This window comes from Sinocyclocheilus anshuiensis, unplaced genomic scaffold (genome assembly GCF_001515605.1).
Source record: "Sinocyclocheilus anshuiensis isolate Anshui unplaced genomic scaffold, SAMN03320099.WGS_v1.1 scaffold762, whole genome shotgun sequence".
In the NCBI taxonomy this organism is placed as follows: Eukaryota; Metazoa; Chordata; class Actinopteri; order Cypriniformes; family Cyprinidae; genus Sinocyclocheilus; species Sinocyclocheilus anshuiensis.
In genome coordinates this window covers 627201-634146 of record NW_015542390.1, presented here as the reverse complement: position 1 = coordinate 634146, position 6946 = coordinate 627201, and positions in this window count along the sequence as shown.

Sequence of the window (6946 nt, the reverse complement as noted above, 5' to 3'; positions counted from 1 at the left end):
GATCAGTCACAGTACATCCGCATACGTCCTACTAGGCATATATCCAAAAAACTGCAATCTGAACAAGTAATACAGCTGCTGCTTTTGTTCTGACCAAATAAACAACGTACATATTTTAAAATAAATCACAGTCTGTTGTTCGCTGTAACAACTGCACAGTCAAAATATAGCTGCAAGCAGCGATTCTCGGGGTTTAAGCGGTTTAAGGCATTTAGGCACATGTGAAAAAAGGCATTACATATTATTTAGCAAGCCTGTAACCACTTAAATCAATTATTTAATAAAGCTTTTTTTTTTTGCAAATCCCGGTAATTTACCATAGAAAAATTATGATTTCTTATGTTTACGACTGTTGCTTGTTTAGAATCAAGTTTTTGCTTAGGCTTTATAGGCTTTTGGGTATATTTGGACACGTCTCTTTGCTAAACGACTCCATTATAGCCACCCCAAGGGTAAAGTTTTTTTTACTTTTTTTTTTTTTTTGATAATTATTGAGAAAAACCTAGGACTAGTTTGCAAAAGTAGGTTTTTCACATATTCTCAATTATTTAACAAACTATTTGATTGACAGCAGTGGTTCTAGAGAAGTTGCTTGGAATGAAGAGGTCTATCCTATGTAGGGATGTAACGGTTACCGGTTTGACGATAAATCAAATCCCATGTTGTAGCAAAAAATATAAAATAATAATAATTTCCAACCAAATTATGTGCTCGTGCGACCAACTGAGAAAGTTAGTCGCAAAAGAGCGACCAGTGGGAAGAATGAGTCTGGAGCCCTGAAGCATAAAACACAAATTTATTACGTTAGATATTTGACATTTACATTAGATATTTGAACATGCTATTAGATAAACTGTTGCCAGTCATGTTGTCATTTAAAATCCGAACATCATTGGTAATGTTATTGTTTTAGTGATTATGCAAACAAAAAGGTCACTATAATCGTGATAAAAAATTTTCATACCGTTACATCCCTAATCCTATGATACGAATATTCTGTGTCTGTGTGAAAAACCGTGCACTATACAATAGTTTACGGCCTTGAAAAATGCGATATCGCGATATTGCATTTTTTGAGATACACATACAGTATGTCCTTATAGACACCTGTGGCACTTTGGACTAAGACACTGTGTACCAATTGTTGATTGGACAAATGATTGCGTAGTTATAGACATTTTATGTTTTTTTATCTCTTATAGCACCACCAAGTGGACAAGCTCTGCGATGTTTTTCATGTGACTCTTACACGAGTGTTCTGAGTTTGGCGAAGATATCTCATTCTGTTCAAAAGTTATAGCCATTTTAGTAAAAGCGGCTCTGCCCCTTTCAAATGTTTTGGCGTCCCTTTGCGACAGTGAGTTGAAAGTTGATATTCATGTTTTCGTTTTCTCTTTTTGACCGCAGGCTCTCTGCAGTTTGACGTTTCTTAGTTTTGACAACAGGTGATTCCCCAGATGTTAACGATAATTGTAACTTAGAACTTTACCGATTAAAAGTAGCCATTGACATGACAAGTTTAAATTCTAAGCAAGTGTTGTAAGAACAAGCTACAAATGCTCCACACACTCCATGTAGCCGGTGTTGTGTCATATTCAGCTCCTGTGAAAAACTGTTCCAGTGGGTGGGGTTTACACAAATATTAATTAGTTCCCCTATTGTGGGCGTGTCCTCGAGACAACCCATGGAACTGAAAATATTAGTGCACACTCGTCAAATCTCAACTTGTTAAATGGATTATTTCAAAAAGGTAATGAAGTTTCAGTGTTAAGCTGCAACAGTGTCAAAACAATGCATGGTTTGTGTAATATGATAAATCGTCTGAGCTGTTTTGCCTGATTGATTACAGGCACACAGCAGAGCAAAAAATAGCCCCTTTCACAGATATAGTCTTTACTGGTAGTCTAAATTACTGGTAAATTACTGTTAAGAGATCATGTTTGATCAGATCCTTTTCAAAAATACAGGTAAATTTGTTCCGGCAATTTACCGGTATAAGTAGTTGTAACATTACCAGTAAATTACCGGTAATGTGGGAACTAATGAATATTTGTGTGAATGCAGAACGAGTTTACCGGTATGAGCATGAACGAGTTCAGAACGCGCTGATGTAAGACGTATACTCTGGGCCAATCATAACATTCTGACGCAGATGATGCATTTACTTCGCGCTGTGGGGGGGGGGGGGGGGGGGGGGTATTCCAGAAAGCAAGGTTATTTTACTGACAGAGCGACAAATCAATGAGTCACCATGGAAACGGAAGCTAAGAAAAAGCACGCCGTACTGCTTTTTTCTTCTTCTTTTGTTCAATGGGCATTTACATACATATCGCCACCTAATTGATGGTTGTGCAATCTTTTTTTTTTTTGTTATCTTTTAATCACTGAGAATATGAATTATATCGTTTGATGCTAATTACATATGTATTTTTTATTATAGATATACATTATAGAAAATGCAGATCCATGATGTGTGAGATGACAATAAAATACAATAAATATATTAGAATAAAATAAACATGACCTTGTTATAATAATGTTTTATAAGTAACATATACTGTATCTATAACTATTATATATGACTATAAAATAAATATAATAACATATTAGAATAATATAATATTACCTTATATATTACTTATAATAGTGCTTTATAATTAGCATGTCATTCAACTATGGCAATCTGCCACGCCCACTGAAGTCTCGTCAATAGGTCACGCATGCGCTGATAGCTCTGAAATAAACTAACCCTGAAACATAACCTGTTCGGGAGCAGGTTATGTTCAGAGAATAAGTTGTTATGGCTACTTACATACCCTGAAAGTTACCTCCATTTTTGGAACCGAAAGCTGAGTTTACCAATGTTTCCATTTTATCTGGAAAAAAAATTTATTCTTTAAACTTTATTTTGATTAGAAGAAAGAGCAGATTTTTGAATAATTTTTCAAAGTGCTACAAGTATTATTTTCACAGACTACAAACACTGCTTAAGTGTGAGAGAGTAAGGAACAAAAAGCAATAAAAAAAACTAAAAATATGAAGCCATGTGGGGAATTTGTGTGACATGGTGTTTAGCCTAAAGCTTTGCAACATTTAGTTTCAACTATCCTTGACATCTAATTAATAATTAGCCATGTAGTTTTTTTTGTTTCAGAATCATATTCAGAAAGAGCTTTATTGCCACGACACAGATAACAAAAGTGAGTAAAAATAATTATGTAAAAACAATGCACAATAGACAAAAAGAGAGTAGATAGTATATTGTATGTACAGAGTAGATAGTATATCAAAATCAGAATGAGCTTTATTGCCAGGTATGTTTTCACATACGAGGAATTTGTTTTCGTGACAGAAGCTTCCACAGTGCAACAGAATGACAGTGACAGAACAAAAAACACAGATAAAAAATAATAATAATAATAATAATAAAAAAAAAATATATATATATAGAACAAGTAAATAAGGAATACAATATACAAATTGACAATTGTATGTACAGGTATATTACAATAGATAGTTTTGTATGTACAGGTATATTAGTGCAAAATTGAAATGTAGACTAAGTATGTGTGTTAGATAAATAAGTGTATGAGTTTATAAATAGTGTTGTATTCATTGTTGACATCATTTCATTGTAGTCTGAACCAATCAGATCAAATCTCATCTGATTTCAGAAGTTGGTAGTTGACCTTTGATCCCCTGGGTTTGTAGACCATCATTCCGCACACCATGACAACTACTGCTATGACACATCCGGCCACGAAAACAAGGTCCAGGTTCAAGCTTGGGCTGATGGCATCTGTAAAGGAATAAGGGATATTAGCTGTTAAAACCTTATCTTTTAATTACGCAATCCACATAAACGACCAAGGAGGAATTTGTTTTCGTGACAGAAGCTTCCACAGTGCAACAGAATGACAGTGACAGAACAAAAACACAGATAAAAAATTAAAAATAAAAAATAAAAAAAAAAGAATACAAATAAATAAACAAAATAAAATAAAATAAAATATAGAACAAGTAAATAAGAAATGCAATATACAAATTGACAATTGTATGTACAGGTATATTACAATAGATAGTTTTGTATGTACAGGTATATTAGTGCAAAATTGAAATGTAGACTAAGTATGTGTGTTAGATAAATAAGTGTATGAGTTTATAAATAGTGTTGTATTCATTGTTGACATCATTTCATTGTAGTCTGAACCAATCAGATCAAATCTCATCTGATTTCAGAAGTTGGTAGTTGACCTTTGATCCCCTGGGTTTGTAGACCATCATTCCGCACACCATGACAACTACTGCTATGACACATCCGGCCACGAAAACAAGGTCCAGGTTCAAGCTTGGGCTGATGGCATCTGTAAAGGAATAAGGGATATTAGCTGTTAAAACCTTATCTTTTAATTACGCAATCCACATAAACGACCAAGTTAGGACGTACCAGTAAATGATGCGCTCCTCCTCAGCCGCAGGGGTCCCTGGGAGATGAATGTCTTTCAGTCTGGATGGCAGCTTCTGTTTTGTGAACATGTGAGGATGGTGCAGAGCAGCAGCACAGCGCAGCAGGAGTGAGACGGCGGTAGCTGCAGGTTGGAGTAATGGGTGTGGCAGAAGATGGCGTGCCGAAAGGTGAATGCTACAACGGAAACTAACCCCTAACCCTACCCTTAACTGACAGCTTTCACAAAGACCTTTATCCACACCACACCCCAGCCTGTGTGCACGCCCAATGCTCCAACCTGCGGTTGCCCACACTTGGCAGGAGTCAGATTTCACTGATAACGTGAAGATATGAGTGCGAAAGTGTGCGTGGCAAAAATGACAAGGAAACGATAGCAGTCAGAGGATTTGGCTTTCAAGTGAAGTAAAGTAAAAGAACGCTTCTTAAACCAGAGAAGGTGAACATGTTGGTTTCTTTAGCAAAATAAATGCAAGCACTGTCACCGACAGCCAATTTAGTTTTAATTTAATTTTTGTTTTCATTTTGAAAAGCCTGTTGTCTTTGCTGTTTACCTGACGTTACGGTACAGAGGCTTTTTTATTTTTATTTTTTATTTATTTGATTCCACTGTGTTTGCTAAACTTTCTGTAATTTATTAGTCGATATATAATACAGCATGTGGTGTATACCATGCCTTGTCTTATTCGTTTTTTTGTTAAGAAACATTATATAAACTAGTTTGTTTTATTACTGTTTTATTGTTGTTGTGGTTTTCATAAAGAATAACAGTGAATCCATCTTTCAAGCATTCGTTTTAGTCTAAGAATGTGAAAGGTGTAAAGATGTAAGAGCAAAATAATTATCTTTGACACCATCTAAAACAAGAGACCAACATCGCAAATTCGGTTTTACCAGTAATACCAGTTTCGTCGCAAGTTTATAAACTGGTGTGCAAATTTCTACACTGTCACATCCCTGGTATAATTTTTTTTTTAATTCTAGGACACTACAGCAGTATTAAAGAATTAAGACATCAAATCTAATGTCAGGACCCTAGACTGTAAAAAAAAGATGGACGACGCGTCTCCACTTCCTTCCACTATAAAAAAGTGAAGCCAAAACATTCACTGACACATGCTGAACATGGTAGACCAATAACAAAGGACTGGGCCCATTTGACCAATCAGAGACTTCTCTCTGGTGACATATGAAAGTCTTCTCCAGTCATTAAGCCCAATTAAAGCCCACCCCTGCAGGCCCACCTTCATCCACCTCCACTTTTTGAGTGCAACACCCCCATCTCAACAACCAACACATAGAAATAAGGCCCCCATCCTTAATTTTGTTTCACTTGAATGTACATCACAATACAGAAGATCTGTCACTACTTCTGTTTCATCATGACTATGGCTATACTACATCACTCCCCCAGTGAGCGAAAGAGCAGCTGTTCTGGATAAAATGCACAGCTATTGTGAGCAACCAAACAAATCTGTGCAAGAGATCTGGTGCTGTAAACAATACCAGGTTTGACAGTGTGGACGGCAGAGCTACTGCAACATCTCATTGATCAAAAAGTTGAAGGAACGTTATCTGGCTCTTATATGGATCAACAGAGTCAGCTTCAAACCTCCAGTTTGTCTGAACCTGATGCACACTGCAATTTTTCAACTAGTAATGCTTCAGGGGATCTGACCCATAAACCCAAACTTCATAGCATTAATGCACAAGGCCTGGACTAGGGGACAAAGCTTACGTCTGAATAAAGTCAATAGAGTTCTGAAAAAGCTGTCTTTGATGCTGCGCTGATGGAGCACAACTGCCGATGGAGTGTAAAAGGCATCATAGTCTGTATGTTTAAACATTAGAGGACAAATGGTCAGCCTGATGTGTATGATCAATGCTGCATGTGATTCTACAAATTATTGTGCAGGGGATACCAAACATGTAACAAACCTCAAGAGCAAAATGTCTGTTGTAAGAGGCCTGAAAAATCCATAGCCTGATTTGACACGCATGTGTATTAATAGCAAAGGTCCAATCTGTGTAACTATCAGAAAAGTTCTGGATGTGATGTCTGAATGTAGTGACGAGTTAGGAGTTACTGAGGTCCTGTGTATGTGTACGTATGTAACAGATCTATGTGTATCTCTGGTTTCAAAACATCAGAAAAACAAGGTTTGAAATTGTTGAAATGCTGGTCAACTGTATACTAGACCAAAACATGTCCTGCCTTTCCGCTAACTACTGTGAGAAAAAGAAAGGGCTGAAGAAGAGAGAAAATGAAAAGAACACTGACAGATTTCTTTTGTAAAGAACCTAAAGTTAAGCTCTTCTTTGACGAGCGTTAGGATGGTGTATGCAGTGTTCAATTTTACATTCAGCTCTGCCAGTTGCACCGAACGGCTGGCAGCTAGGGCTGTGCGATTGTAACAAAGTTCGTAGTTCGGGAAGAAGGAGGCGGGAACCGGCGAACATTCAAAGAAAACTTTAATAATA